The sequence below is a fragment of the Asparagus officinalis genome, chromosome 6, assembly GCF_001876935.1.
Source record: "Asparagus officinalis chromosome 6, Aspof.V1, whole genome shotgun sequence".
NCBI lineage: Eukaryota > Viridiplantae > Streptophyta > Magnoliopsida > Asparagales > Asparagaceae > Asparagus > Asparagus officinalis.
In genome coordinates, this window is record NC_033799.1 from 22,830,584 (window position 1) to 22,847,905 (window position 17,322).

A 17,322-nucleotide genomic window follows, 5' to 3' on the forward strand; every position below is an offset into this window, starting at 1 on the left:
AACATCTAAATATGCAAAAACAAAAATCACTTTAGTTCATTCTCTAATGTGCCTCAAAATAGTATAGTGTAAAACCCCAAAAATTTAAATATTTTGTAATAAATAATAATGAATATGTTACATTATAATAAATGATATTTATTAATGTTTGAGTATGCTAGGAATTAATTTGATATCAATTCAATCTATATATGTGAATATAGAAGTGATATCATGTACACGTGCACGGGCCTGAATCTGGGAAAAACGACTAGTTAAAAGTATATGTATTTTACACACTGAAGCATTTAGAATCTAGACAAACTTAAGAGAGTAAAGTTGTAGGTCTCTTCAAGAGATTTCCAACAAACATTATATCACCTCATTCCGAGGTCGTATGAAAAGGTTACAGCCAAAATACTGAAGGTTATTTTCCTAGTCAGACTAGGTTTCCTGGTTCGGGTCAAACTGGTTTGTTTCGGGTTTGCCTCTATAAATACCTGTGTTTTTCATGAAAATTCATTTTTTTATCATATCTATGAACCCTAACAGCCACCCTCTCCCATCAAAAACCCTAGATCTTTTTCTTATGAGTTTGGAGAGCTTTGTGAAGTAAAACACCGACACGATGGCGAGATCATCGACGTGTGGCGGGGAGAACGGGTTGTTTATGCATGTCGATTGCTTGCTATTTGTTTCAGAAATTTGCACATGATATTAAGGCAAGATCACTTACATCCAAACCCATCCCCATAGTTAAATAACTAGTTTAGAAGTTTAAATTATGTTTACATGCTTAAATCTTAATCTAATGTGAAAAAGAATAGTTTTTTTTTATTGTTGGATCTTAAACAAATGTTAGTCTATATGTTTTTCTTACTGTTTATAATAGAAATATGATCATGATCATTAGGGTTATTCAAAATTTTATTTTTAACTTGTTAATCATGTTCTAATCATGTTTAAACCCTAATTTGAAATTTAATTCAGTTTACATGTGGATTAAAGATGAGAAAACCCTAGGTTTGTGATACCTAAGTGTTAAAAATATGATTTAATGAATGTATACCTTTTCTAAGTTGTTCAGCACTCATGCTTATGTTTAATATATTAAAAGTTAATGCTTTAGATTGAGGAATTTGGTTAACTAGGTTGAAAAATCTTAATTAGATTAACACAAGAGTTTGATTTATGTTCGAGATAATTTCAGTAAGTGATTATAAAAATTTAAGTATTGTTATATGCCTTATATATGTTTCAGTATGTTTTAAACATGATTGAAGGTTTAAATATGATTTCTTGTGTAAATAGTCATGCTTGTTATGTTTTGCAGAAAAACTGCTGCACATATATACTGTTTAACTAGAAATTTAAAATAACAAATGATATCCAAATTGAACCAAGCTAATGCTAATTGAAAGATATATGAATCTAGATTTCAAAACAGAAAACCATTTCTAAAGATAATTTTGCTAGAGAAAGATATGCTCAATTTACTAAAAATACATTCTGCAAAAAAAACTGCTGCACATATATAATGTTTAACTGGAAATTAGAGATATCATATGAACTCTAAACTGAACAAAACTAGTGCCAAATAATAATTATGTGAATCTAGCTTCCAAAACAAAAAACTATTCTTACAAATAGTTTGTCTAGATAAAGATATGCTCAATTGACTAACGATATGTTATGTAGAAAACTACAAATGTGCTGATTTAAAATAATTGATATATAACACGAAAGTTTCTTAAGTTTCGCTCTTGTTTGTTATTATCGAGAGAGTTTCTCAATCCTGTACTGTTATATTATAATAATTAAGAGTTATTTAATACCTAAGATAATGGTGAACACCAGTTATGGACATGCACACCGAGATATGTGCACATACACTTAGTTTATATTGTGTTAACACGTACTGTTGAGATTTCTGATACACGTTGAGTTTATGAAAGTATAATAACATATAATAAAGTAGTGTTCATCAGTTATGGATGCTTGATGTGGATGTTTCCTCGTAATGAGACCGCGACTGTACCACACTAGGAGTATTGGATGTTTCCCACAATGAGATCGTAGCTATACCAATACTCGAAGATGATCGAGGTTTTTTTGGATTTGGCTGATATGTCTATACTCCGTTGTACGATCATCCGTATGCATCATCCATAAATAAGGAGATAAAATCTATTTTCTGCAGAACGATTAAGTAAGAGTATTACAATAGTATCGTTATTTTATGTATTCAGAATAGGGAGATAAAACTTATTGCCGCAGAGCGATTGAGTAAGAATATTACAAGAGTATTGCTATTGCATAAGGATATGCACACATATACGTATCATCAGTTGTTGTTACTCCTATGTTAGATTCCCCATGAGTAGGACACATTCTTTGATTTGTGGTATACAGGATATGGCCTATGGTGATATCCTTTTTTGAGTTGGATGATATTATCTTATTATTGCGCCAACTACTTGAGAAGTAGTTTGAGATTATGACATTGGTCCTATATGGTTTAGGCTTGGAGTATTTCTTTTGAGTGTTGTTTTCATTCATTGAGTGGGAATTAATATTTAGGGATCTACAATTTGAGACATATGATATATATATGAGGGTTTCCTTGTTTGGATTATTTCGCTCTATTTAGGGATCTACAATTTGAGACATATGATATATATATGAGGGTTTCCTTGTTTGGATTATTTCGCTCGACGTACTATGTCTTAATTTGAGACATATGATATATATATGAGGGTTTCCTTGTTTGGATTATTTCGCTCGACGTACTATGTCTTGTCTTGTAGGTGTCTAAATTTTAACTCCATTATATATGGGGAAAATGATATAAGTAGACTATGTTTAATAGATAGAGCCTCCACTTTATCTAGCAGCCCTTCCCTTGGGGGTGGATGGAGGTAATTTTGCTGTAGCTCTCTAACGCTCTTGTTGTTATTCTTTTTCTTTTAAACTACTTTTTAGGTAGTTCAGAGTTTCGGAGAGCCGCAGGGTGGCGGAGTTCTAGCATAGTCATCATCGTATATTTTTACTTTTAGAAACTCCACTATAGTTTTAAATTTTATCCAGACATTAGAGTTTTACTATAGCCTTGTGTGAACCCAGGGGCGTCACAGTTGGTATCAGAGCTCTAGTTCCAGCATCCTAGCATCATTCCTGTGTCGAGTCGTGAAGCTAGTATAGAGTTTTCTAGGAATCATGTATATAGTCCGTTAGGAATTTCTAGAATGAATGAGGATGTTATATACGTATATTCAAAAATTTATAAATTTTTTATGACTGCCTTACTTTGATTGAAAAGTATAGACTCACTTACTGTGATCATAAGCTCTCCTCTCGATATTATAAATGTTAGGACGAGGATACGGTCGAGATAAAACTCATACCCAGAGAGCTGGGCAAGCAGATCCCGAGCTGCAGCAGACTCCACAGTATCCGATTGACTTTATGCCACCGTTTACAGTAAGATTTTGTAGCACTCGAGGAGCGAGAGGCGTATCCGTTTTCGCTAGCAGTATCACTTTCTAGAGTTCCACCACCAATTGTACCAGTCATGCCTAATGAAGAGGCAATACCAATGATTTCATCATCACCACAACCAGCTATTGATAGAACCGCATAGCATGAGGCTTGGCTCTGAAAGAATAGGAAGAATATCAGACATTGAGAACGCCATAGTGCAGGAGACACTAGATTCATGTGCAACTTATAAATAAAAAGGAATATGTGAAAATTTCTTAACGTCGACTCAGTACCAAACCATAGGTTAAAAATATTTAGCATAGAGGACATCACCGGGGAATAGCAGCAAAGGATAGTTACAACTTATTTAGAAATATCACTTATTTGGAAAAATTTTGTTTACTTCTTCAACAAGCTGTTAGAGCTAGTTCAATTGAAGCAGAGAGATATGCTTGTAGTTAATAAAGAAATCAGAACCAGTATGGTGACGATGAAGGGCAAAGGGCCTATTGCGGGAACTAGAAGACCCCAGCAACGGGGTAAGGATTTTTACCACCAACACAAGGACAATATAAGAAGGAAGCACAACATGATTCGGGAGCGCCGTAGCAACACAAAGTTCGAGATGTATGTTACAATTGTGACAAGATAGGATAAGAACAAAGTATTACCGTAGGGCACCGACAGGAGGCCAGCATGATAAAGGTCAGGGTCAATAGTCTTAGGGCAGTGGTTACGGCTAGCATCGGAGGATAGATGTACTACCGGTTATTCTGAGGATTTAGGGGCCAATAGGCCAGAATTGCGCTATTCAGAGTATTCATTAGGGTCAGATGGACCCATTCATTCCACCACCAATAGCACATCAGTCGCTAGCCACCGACAAGGTTTATGTAGTCATACCACATGAGCATAGTGTGAGCAAAGTTTTCATAGTATATTCTTATCTAGCTCGAATCTTGTTTGATTCAGGAACTTAGTATTCTTTCATATTTCATACCTTCATGTATAGGCTTTAGTTAGTTACACATCCCTTAGATGTTCTGTTATCACATTCTACTCCCCTAGGGGCGGTGTCCTTATTAGAGAGTATATGTAGGAGATGTGTCATCAGTATAGATGAGTTTGAGTTCATCTTTGACCTGGTCATTTTGTGGATGTCGAATTTCGACGTCATTCTTAGTATGAAATGGTTATAATCCTACAATATTAGTATCTACTGTTTTACTAAAATAGTATGCTTGTGAATATTCGTTGGGATTGTATAGATAGTAGCAACCTCATAGGGTAACCAGAATGTAGAGCCATTTCTGGCATACATAGAGAAGGTGATGATACAGGATCGGGGTGCATTTTTGAGCGAGACCGGAGTCGTCTCAGAGTATCAGGATGTCTTTCAGGACATAACTATGCTTTCTCCAGTGAGAGAGGTTGTTTCCCTGCATCGAGTTGCAGCAGGCACCATACCGATACTCCGAGTACCCTATCATATTATATTGCACCTGCTGAGATGAGGGAGCTACAAACTCAGCTAGATGAGTTGTTAACTTAGGGTTTTATTGTCAGGAGTTATTTTCATAGGAGTACCGGTCCTCTTCATGGGGAAGAAGGACTATAGCATACGATTGTGTATCGATTATCGTGAGTTGAGCAAGTCACTATCCGGATCAGGTATCCATTATCGAGGATTTATGACTTATTCCACCAGCTACGGGGAGCGCAACATTTCACGAAGATTGATCTTCGTTCTAGTTATTTCCAGTTGCGAGAGCGGTAAATAGATATTTCCAAAACCGCATTTTCTGACTCGATATGGGTCTTTTGAGTTCTTGTCATGCCATTTGGGCTGACCAATGCACTGATTTGATGAACCGGATTTTCCGTCCATGTTAGGACCAGTTCGTAGTTGTTTTATTAACAGCATCCTTATCTTTTTAAGATCGGAGGCATAACACGAACAACATCCTCTATTGGCATTGCGGGCATAGCGGACAGTCGAGATTAGAGGCATCAGTGATACGCTGAGTTCAGCAAATATGAGTTTTGGCTTTAAGAGATTAGATTTTTAGGGCACATCATCAGTAGGGGCATAACAGTGGATCCAGCCATTGTTGAGGTTGTACTTGATTGGGAGCCACTAAGAACCATTACGGAGTTTTGGTAGGGTATGAGAGAAAGTTCATTTGGGACTTTTTGAAGATTGTGATACCACTTACACAACTTACGAAGAAGGGTGTATAGTTTGCTTTGGGCAGTGGGTGTTAAGGAGCCTTTGAGACTATTAAGGCTAGAGAGACTACAATAAAAATTTTGATTTTTCTGAGTAGTGATACAACATTTGTCGTTTACATGGACACGTCATTAGCAGGACTACGAGGCGTTTAGATGCAGACTCGGAGGGTATGGCTTATTTCGCGACAATTGAGGCACATCGTAATAGATATACAGTGCATCCAGGCATAAGAAAAATATACAAAGATGTGAAAAGACACTTCTAGAGGAGTTTTTAGAATTTATTCAGTAGTCAGTTGTGATATTCTAGTGTTGTCCACCCACAGACGGATGAACAAATGGAAAGAGTAAACCAAGTGTCGGAAAACATGTAGCAAACATGTATTATAGATTTACAGGATAGCTGGGAGGATCATATTCCATTGATTAAGTTTGCTTATAATATCATTTATCATAGACTATTGGCATGACACCGTATGAGGCATGTAGGCTGTCTAAAAATCACAATAGATAGCTGATTCCCCATCAAACACCGATGATGGAAGTTACAATCTGACGGTTTCCAGAAGGCTACAATTTAAAGACTTTCATGTAGATCACTGAAGGTTACAATCTAACGACCTTCACGACAGTTGATGGAAGCTCTAATCAACAGCCTTCACAATCAACATCAGGAGTTACAATCTGACGACTCTCACATATCAAAGAGCAAAAGCAAAGATTACAAAATGATGATCTTTACAACACTCTAACAGAAAGAGACTACAAATCGATGGTCTCTTCAAACTAAGACGTGGAAGTCCTCCCCACGTACCATCATCAAGATGCAATGCCAACTCGACCGCAGACGCAGGTCAAACCTGGCTGCAAACGCAGCTCACATTCAGCTCCAAACGCTGTAAACGTAGCTCAGATCTAGCTCCCAACGCAACTCATGTTCGGCCATAAACACAGCCTCTGAAAGCTGCTAACACAGCTTTCATCCACTACCAAACACAGCTTCCAACAAACAGCCAAATGAGCTTCCAGCCACTGCGTCTGAGCTTCCAGACGCTGCGTTCAAGCTTCCAAACATTGCGTTTGAACGTAGAATTCACGCCAGAATGCGGATTTTGCGTTTGACTCATTCAAACACAAGCTGAACGGTTTCAAAACTGTTTCCCATGATCTGAGGAGATCAAAACTCCACTCAAGAGTGATTTAAGGGGTGGTTACATCCCATTAGCCCCACTTAGGAGCGAATTAAGGGGGTGGTTACACCCCGAGTGATTTAAGGGGTGGTTACATCCCATTAGCCCCACTTAGGAGCGAATTAAGGGGGTGGTTACACCCCTTAATCCCCTATAAATAACTAAGGAGCGAATTAAGGGGGTGGTTACACCCCTTAATCCCCTATAAATAACTAAGAAATCAACTTAGTTCAGATCTGGCTTTTTGGGGGGGAGATCTTGGAAGGGTTTAGAGATCTAGAGATCAGCAAAAGGGGATCTTCGCTCAATCTCTGGAGCATTCCTTGGAGCTTTCATCCTTGGCTTGTTTAACCAATTACGGTTAAGATCAATCAATTTTTTTACAAGAGTTTAAACTCGCTCTGAGTTATCAAACCGTTCAGAGTTTTAAACTTACCACGCAAGTCCTCCACAACATTAAATCATGAGGAGAAGATCACGTTCCTGTAAAACAAGACATCGGATCGTCAACGAGAAGCAAATTCGACACGAGCATTCGAGGGAGGCATCTCATCTCTACCGTGAAGAACCCAGAATTAAACAAAGGGGAGAATCCAGATCATTCTCATCTCTTTTGTAATTAGAAAATTCAATTGTAATTGAGATTGAAGGAATACAGATCAATTTTTCCTTCATTTCTTTTTACTACAAAATTTCCAAAAACAAGGCATTGTACGAGAGGCATTATAGATTGTTTATTCGTTGGGAAGAATTATAAGAAAAGACAGGAGCTTGTGAGGCAAACTACAAAAAAGGTAACAGAGATTCGGGAACGCATTCTTGCATCGCATAGTCATTGAAAGAGTTACGTAGACCAGAGACGATGACTGTTAGAGTTCAAGATTGGGGACTATGTCTTATTGAAAATACCGCCGATAAATTCAGTGACTCAGTAGATGGGGAAAGTTTACCCCAAGGTATATTGGCCCGTTCATGAGAGTTATACATTTTGGAGTCGTTTCGTATGGGCTTGATCTTCTAGCATCAATGTCGAGTAGACACGATGTTTTTCATGTTTTGATAATTTAGAAGTAATTGCGCGATAAGGAGCATTAGAGAGTGCTTGTCAATCCAGAGATTGAAATTCATGATGATTTGTCTACTATTAAAATTCATGTATGTATCCTTGTTAAGGAGAATAAGAGACTTAGAAATAAAGTGATCCCTCTAGTCAAAGTTCAATGGAACCGGAAAGGAGCTGAGGAGGCTTCTTAGTGGTGCGAGGAGGATATGCGTCACGACTTTCAACACATGTTTGAGCAGGTAAATTGATTGGTCAATTATGATCTATTCTTGTTTATGGTTTGTTCATATGGTAATATTTATATTTAACGCTAGAATGAGGATATTAACACTTGGCTCCTAATCATTCGGAACACATGATATATATATGGGGGATTCCTTGTTTGGATTTTTCACCCAACGTACAAGTTCCATTTAGTTAGTGGTTAAGTGGGAGTATTCGCATTCTAGATTGTTAAGTATATATATTAAAATATTTTATATCTAAAGATTTATGGTAATGTATTATTAATCTCTAAGATACGTTTGCGGAATTTCGGGGACGAAATTCTTTTAAGAGGGGAAGAATGTAAAACCCTAAAAAATTTGAATATTTTATAATAAATAATAGTAAATATGTTATATTATGATAAATGATATTTATTAATGTTTTAGTGTGCTAGGAATTAATTTGATATCAATTCAATGTATATATGTGAATATAGAAGTGATATCATGCACACGTGCACGGGCCTGAATCTGAAAAAACAACTAGTTAAAATTATATGTATTTTACACATGTAAGCAATTAAAATCTAGAAAAACTTAAAAGACCAAAGTTGTAGGTCTCTTTAAGATATTTCCAATGAATCTTATATCAACTTATTCTAAGATCGGATGAGAAAGTTACAGTCAAAATACTGAAGGTTATTTTCCTAGTCAGACTAGGTTTCCTGGTTAGGGTCAAACAAATTTGTTTCGGATTTGCCTTTATAAATACCTATGTTTTTCATGAAAATTCATTTCTTTTATCATATCTATGAACCTTAGCAGCCATTCTCTCTCCTCAAAAACTCTAGATCTTTTTCTTGTGAGTTCGGAGAGCTTTGTGAAGCAAAACACTGACACGAGGGCGAGATCATCAACGTGTGGCGAAGGAGAACGGGTTGTTTATACTTGTGAATTGCTTGCTATTTGTTTCAGAGACTTGCACATGATATTAAGGCAAGATCACTTACATCCAAACCCATCCTCATAGTTAAATAACTAGTTTAGAAGTTTAACTTGTGTTTACATGCTTAGATCTTAATCTAATGTGAAAAAGAATAGATTTTTTATTGTTGGATCTTAAATAAATATTAGATCTACATGTTTTTCTTACTATTTATAATAAAAACATGATCATTATCATTAGGATTCTTCAAAATTTCATTTTGTTAATCTTGTTCTAATCATGTTTAAACTCTAATTTAACATTTAATTGAGTTTACATGTGGATTAGATGAGAAAACCATAGGTTTGCGATACCTAAGTGTTAAAAATATGATTTAATAAATGTATACCTTTTCTATGTTGTTTGGCACTCATGCTTATATTTAATATGTTAAAAGTTCAGCTTTAGATTGAAGAATTTGGTTAACTAGGTTGAAAAACCCTAATTAGATTAACACAAGAGTTTGATTTATATTCAAGATAAATTTTAGTAAGTGATTATCAAAGTTTAAGTGTTGGTATTTGTTTTATATATGTTTCAGTATGTTTTAAACATGACTGAAGGTTTAAATATGATTTCTTGTACAAATAATCATGCTTGTTATGTTTTGCATAAAAACTGCTACACATATATACTGTTTAACTAGAAATTTGAGATAACAAATGAAATCAAAATTGAACCAAACTAATGCCAATTGAAATATATGTGAATCTAGATTTTAAAACAGAAAACTATTCCTAAAGATAGATATCCTAGAGAAAGATGTGCTCAATTTAATGATGATACATTCTGCAGAAAAACTGCTGCACATATATAACGTTTAACTGGAAATTAGAGATATCATATCAACTCCAAACTGAACAAAACTAGTGCCAAATGATAGATATTTGAATTTAGTTTCCAAAACAAAAAAATATTCTTAAAAATAGTTTGTCTAGAGAAAGATATGCTCAATTGACTAACGATATATTCTGCAAAAAACTACAAATGTGCTGATTTAAAATAATTGATAGATAACATGAAAGTTTCTTGAGTTTCGCTCTTGTTTGTTATTATCGAGAAAGTTTCTCGATCTTGTACTATCATATTACAATGATTAAGTGATGTTTAATACCTAAGATAATGGTGAACACCAGTTATGGACACGCACACCGAGATATGTATACTTACACTTAGTTTATGTTGTGTTAACATGCACTGCTGAGATTTCAGATGCACGTTGAGTTGATGAAAGTATAATAACATATAATAAAGTAGTGTTCATCAGTTATGGATGCTCGGTGTGGATGTTTACCCGCAATGAGGCCGCGGCTGTACCACACTAGGAGTATTGGATGTTTCCCGCAATGAGACCGCGGCTGTACCAATACTCGAAGATGATCGGGGTTTTTTCGGATTTGGCTGATATGTCTATACTCCACTGTACGATCATCTGGATGCATCATCCGAAAATAGGGAGATAAAATATATTTACCGTAGAACGATTGAGTAAGAGTATTACAATTGTATCGTTATTTTATGTATCCGGAATAGGGAGACAAAACCTATTACCGCAGAGCGATTGAGTAAGAATATTATAAAAGTATCGCTATTACATAAGGAGATGCACACATATATGTATCATCAGTTGTAGTTACTCTCATATTAGATTACCCATGAGTAGGATATATTCCTTGATTTGTGGTATACATGATATGGCCTATGGTTATTTCTTTTTTTGAGTTGCATGATATTCTCTTATTATTGCACCAACTACTTGAGAAGTAGTTCAAGATTATGATATTAGTCCTATATGGTTTAGGCTTGGAGTATTTCTTTTGAGGGTTGTTTTTATTCATAGAGTTGGAATTGGTATTTAGGGATCTACAATTTGAGACATATGGTATATATATAAGGGTTTCCTTATTTGTATTATTTCGTTCGACATATTATATCTCGTCTTGTAGGTATCTAAATATTAACTCCATTAGATACAGGGAAAATGATATAGGTAGACTATGCTTAATAGATAGAACCTCCACTTTATCTAGTAGCCCTTTCCCTGGGGGCGGATGGAGGTAACCTTGCTGTAGCGCTCTGATGCTCTTGTTGTTGTTCTTTTTCTTTTAAACTACTTTTCAGGTAGTTTGGAGTTTCGGAATGCCGCAGAGTGATGGAGTTCTGGCATAGTCGTCATCGTGTATTTTTACTTATAGAGACTCCACTGTAGTTTTGAGTTTTATCCAAACATTAGTGTTTCATTTTCATATTGTAAAAGCAGTATGCCTTAGTATGATTTTTAGTTGATTCATGTTTAGATATTTTCATTATTCAGATATCAGATGTATTATAGTTGAGACATGATTCTTTTTATTTATGAGATATCTCTTCTATATCATGTCTATTACATTTATTTCCATTAGTTTGCCAGTTTTGTACCTGCACTTCTATTTGGTTCCTCTAGAGGATATTGCTGTGATTGGTAAAACGTGTTTATGCACAGTGTGGGTGCATGACAGTTTGATATCTCTGGTTTTACCTTGGACTACAGCCTTGTGTGAACCCAAGGACGTCACAGTTGGTATCAGAGCTCTAGTTCCAGTATCCTAGGATCATTCCTGTGTTGAGTCATGGAGCTAGTATAGAGTTTCCTAGGAATCATGTATAGAGTCCGCTATGAATTCCTAGAATGAGTGAGGACGTTATATACGTATATTCAAAAATTTACAAATATTTTTTATGACTACCTTACTTTGATTGAAAAGTATTTGCGTGAATACTATATGTTATGTATACGTATTGTGATATGTTATATATTTATGTATATATGTCTGCGATCTCACTTACTGTGATCATAAGCTCTCCTCTCGATATTATAAATGTTGGGATGAGGATACGGTCGCGATAAAACTCGTACCCAGAGAGCTGAGCAAGCAGAGCCCGAGCCGTAGCAGGCTCCATAGTATCCGATTGACTTTATGGCACCGTTTGTAGTAAGATTTTGTAGCACTCGAAGAGCGAGAGGCGTATCCGTTTTCGCCAGTAGTATCACTTTCTGGAGTTCCACCACCAATTGTACCAGTCATGCCTAATAAAGAGATAATACCAATGATTTTATCATCACTATAACCAGCTGTTAATAGAACCTCATAGCATGATGCTTGGCTCTGAAAGAATAGGAAGGATATCTGACATTAAGAACACCATAGTGCAGGGGACACTAGATTCATGTGTAACTTATAAATAAAAAAAATATGTGAAAATTTCTTAACGTCGACTTAGTACCAAACCAGAGGTTAAAAATATTCAGCATAGAGGGCATTACCGGGGAATAGCAGCAAAGGATAGCTACGACTTCATATATTTAAAACCCCGTAAATTTGAATATTTTATGATAAATAATGATAAATATGTTATATAGTGAAAAATAACATATTTTGATGTTTGAGTCTGATAATAATTGATTTAAGATCAATTCAATGTATATTTGTGAAAATATGAGTGCAAATGCACAAAACATGCACAATGGCTAAAAGAGTAAAAATCTGAGAATAATGACTAGTTAGGAGTTTCAATGTTTTGTACACTGATGAAGTCAGAATCTAGAAAAGTATAAAAGTAAATCTCTTCAACAGATTTCCAACAAATCTTAGATCACCTCATTCCGGGGTCGGATGAGAAAGTTACAGCGAAAATATCGAAGGTTGTTTTCCTAGTCAGACTAGGTTTCCTGGTTCGGGTCAAACATGTTTATTTCGGGTTCGTCTCTATAAATACCTATATTTTTTATAAAAATTCTTTTCTTTTATCATGTCTATGAACCATAGTAGTCACCCTCTCCCCTCAAAAATCCTAGATCTTTTTCTTATGAGTTTGGAGAGCATTGTGAAGTAAAATACTGACACGAGGGCGAGATCATCGACGTGTGGCAAGGGAGAACGGGTTATTTATGCTCGAGGATTGCTTACTTTGTTTCAGAGGTTTGTACATGATATTAAGGCAAGATAACTTACATCCAAACCCATCCTCATAGTTAAATAACTAGTTTAGAAGTTTAAATTGTGTTTACATGCTTAGACTTACATCCAAACCCATCCTCATAGTTAAATAACTAGTTTAGAAGTTTAAATTGTGTTTACATGCTTAGATCTTAATCTAATGTGAAAAAGATTAGATTTTTGTTGTTAGATCTTAAACAAATGTTAGAGCTACATATTTTCTTGCTATTTATAATCGAAACATGATCATGACCATTTGGATTCTTCAAAATTTTATTTTTTAACTTGTTAATTATGTTCTAATCATGTTTAAACCTAATTTGACATTTAATTGAGTTTATATATGGATTAAAGATGAGAAAACCCTAGGTTTATGATACCGGAGTGTTAAAAATATGATTTAATGAATGTATACTTTTTCTAAGTAGTTTGGCACTCATGCTTATGTTTAATATGTTAAAAGTTCATGCTTTAGATTGAATAATTTGTTTAATTAGGTTGAAAAACTGTAATTAGATTAACACAATAATTTGATTTATGTTCGAGATAATTTTAATAAGTGGTTATCAAAGTTTAAGTATTGTTATATGTTTTATATATGTTTCAGTATGTTTTAAATATGATTGAAGGTTTAAATATGATTTATTGTGTAAATAATCATGCTTGTTATGTTCTGTAGAAAAACTGCTGCACATATATACTATTTAACTAGAAAATTTAAATAACAAATGAAATCCAAATTGAACCAAACTAACACCAGTTGAAAGATATATGAATCTAGTTTTCAAAACAGAAAACCTTCCCTAAAGATAGTTTTTCTAGAGAAAGATATGCTTAATTTACTGATGATACGTTTTACAGAAAAACTGCTACACATATATAATATTTAACTGGAAATTAGAGATATCATATGAACTCCAAACTGAACCAAACCAGTGCCAAATGAAAAATATATAAATCTAGTTTCCAAAACTAGAAACTATTCTTAAAAATAATTTGTCTAGAGAGAGAGAGATATGCTCAATTGCCTAACGATATGTTCTGCAGAAAATTACAAATGTGTTGATTTAAAATAATTGATATATAACGTAAAAGTTGTTGGCCTCTTTATTTTGATGATGTTTAACAAATAATTTACCACTAATATTGTTTATCTAGTATTGGTATATTTCTATTTATTATAGACAAGCAACGAGTTGGAGGTTGGATGGATTGTGCCATAACGATCATATCAAATGGAGGTTGGCGGAATGTCGGGTTGAAGCCTTGCAATTCAAAGTTAAAGATCAAGTTCAAGCTTCATCCACATGTGTACCAAGTTGAGCTATAATGAAGATCAAGACCAAGCTTGGGTAATCTAGTTTAGATTTTATATTATGTGTGTTAAGTACTCTAAGCTCAATATCATATACACACACAATATTGGATTTTCTCACAAAATGAGATATTTTGAGAAAACTTTGTGATATTGTTTTATTGACCATGTTTACTTTATATTCATGTGTTATAATATTTATGAAGACATTTCATAAAGTTTCAATATGCGTTTAAACTCTTTTTGTCAAAAACATGTTCTTAACAAATTCATATTCATGCATGTTTTTACAAAATAATGAGTTTTCACAATTAAGAAATAAAAATTGAAAAATTATTTTTGTAACATGTTTTTTTTCATGTTTATAAACATTTTACAAAGTTTCATCAAGTTTGGAATTGATTTGTTATGTTTAATTGAATTTATAAAATCATGTTTTTGTTCGTGCACATGTTCGTGCATGTTTTACAAATAGATGAGTTTGCATAAATGGGAAGTGATATTCAAGAAATTCTTTCTTTGACATATTTATCTACATATTTATAAACTTCTCTCAAAATTTTACTATTTTTAGAGTTGATTTACTGTACCAATTGATTTTACAAAATCGTGTATATCAGCAGATTTTTAGAAACTGCACATCTGTGTTCAAACATTTATTTCTCTCAACTGGGAAATACTTTTTTATAAATTTTTTCTCTAAAATGTTAATATATATGTCTATAACCTTGCCTCAAAATTTCATAATTTTTGGAGCTGTTTTACTAATTTTAACTGATTTTATAAAACTGGATATACATGCTACAGTACCCGCGGTCGACCGCGCTACAGTGCGGTCGACCGACGAACTCTCTGTTCAATGGCGGTCGACCACTCTGGTCGACCGCCGATCTGTCAGTTTTGTTCCAACAGCTATTTTTAAAGCCGTTGCAGAGTGATTTTTTAGACTTTTTCTTGGCTTTCTCTTACCTTTGGGGTTTCATATAAATACCCCCTTACCTCAGATTTTATAAGCAAACAAGAGAATGGTTTTAAAAGATTTTAACAAGAGTTTAAGCTTGTTTAAGGGTTTGGTTTAAAGCTGTTTTGGTTTTCATAAGTGGAGGAGATCATCTTCTTGTTTGGGCTTCAATCTCCATCTCTCCATCTTGTTATTCAGTTGGGCTTCAATCTCCATCTCTCCATCTTGTTATTCAGAGAAGAATCTCTAAACTCATTTCTAGCTATTTATTATTTTGTTTATAATTTCTATATGCTAGATTTTAATTGAGTTTAGTTTTGATTTATTGAATCTCATTGTTGATTTATTGAATCTCATTGTTACACACACCCACTTGAGCTTATTGTATTTGCATTCATAATACATTTAGGGTTGTGAGAAATTGTAACATTGAGTTGTGCTTTATTAAGTTCTCGCCTTGTATTAGAGAACAAATCATTTGTTATTATCTGAGAGTGTTGTAAAATTTTCGGTTAACTAGAAAACCATATTGTGAGGGTGGAGTGTAGCCACATTGTGAGAGTGTGAGTGGAGATCTCCTCGAGGTGAGGAGCGGAGACGTAGGTCATGGGGACCGAACTCCGTGAGAGAAATTATGAGGTGTAAACGTTATTCGGGTGAACGTAGAAAATCCGGTTGTGATAGTGGATTTCTCCCCGGGAGTGGGGAGCGGAGACGTAGGACGGAAGGTCCGAACTCCGTGATCATTTGAGTGTGTTTGAGTTTGTCATTGGCGCATTTGCTTTTGCATTTATCTTATATCGCCAATTGTGCATTGCTCATTTAATTCATTCACTATCTATTTCATTTTGTTTACCCTTGTGTTAGTTTATATATCCTTGCATATATCATATTGTATATCTCTTTGGTAGGATATATCATCTTGTGCTAGTTTTATATCCTTGCACATACATTGCCTATATCTCTTTGTTAGGATATATCTTGTTGTTCATATTATTTATTCTAGCTTATATAACTTGTTGTATTTCATACTTGCTAGGATAACTTGTTAATTAATTTTAATTGGCATGTAATTAGATTAGATTAGCATAGGACCCTAATCACCCCCCTCTAGGGTCTAACAATTGGTATCAGAGCTTGGTGCTCTTTGATTTAAGGTCTAATCGCCTTGAGTTAAAGATCCAAGTTATCTTTTTGTGCTAATCTTGTTTTGATTGTATTTGTACCTTGCTTGCATATTTTTATAAATTATGTGTAGAACCCCGTAAATTTTATAATGAATATATTGAATTATTAGTGATGAATAATTCTTTTGTGAAAATTAATCATATATATATATATTGAATGTAATGAATAGTGTTTGGGAGCCTAGCAAGTGATTCCATGCGAGGGAAAACAAGTGGATTGATCAGCATGATGATAGACAGGCGTAGCAGGCAGTTTTTCTGCTGTGCGGTCGACCGCTATGGGCGCGACGGTCGACCGCACAGCAGTCGGGCACTCAGGAGATATTTCTCCTGTTGTGCGGTCGACCGCGCTGGGCGCGGCGGGCGACCGCGCAACAGACAGAGAGTTTTCCTGGGTTTGGGTCTTAACGGGTTTCGGGTCGGGTTGTGGGGTTAGTATATATACTAATGAACCCAAGAGAGCCTCTTTTGATCTAAAATCAGAAACCCTAGCCCCCCTCTCTCCCCTCAAACCCTAGTTCTCACTTTTTGGTGATTTGGGAGGAGCTTTGAAGGGTTTTTCCGCGGATTTTTGGTGGATTCAGTGAGAGGGATCATCTTTCTTCAGATCTAGGGCTTCGTTTTCGTCATAGGCGAGTAACATCTCGCCCAACTTCACCCCTTTTCGTTTTTATACTTAGATTTGAGTCTTAATCCGATTTTATTGAGCCTAAATCGTATTTTATGTAGATAAAGTAGATCTTTATG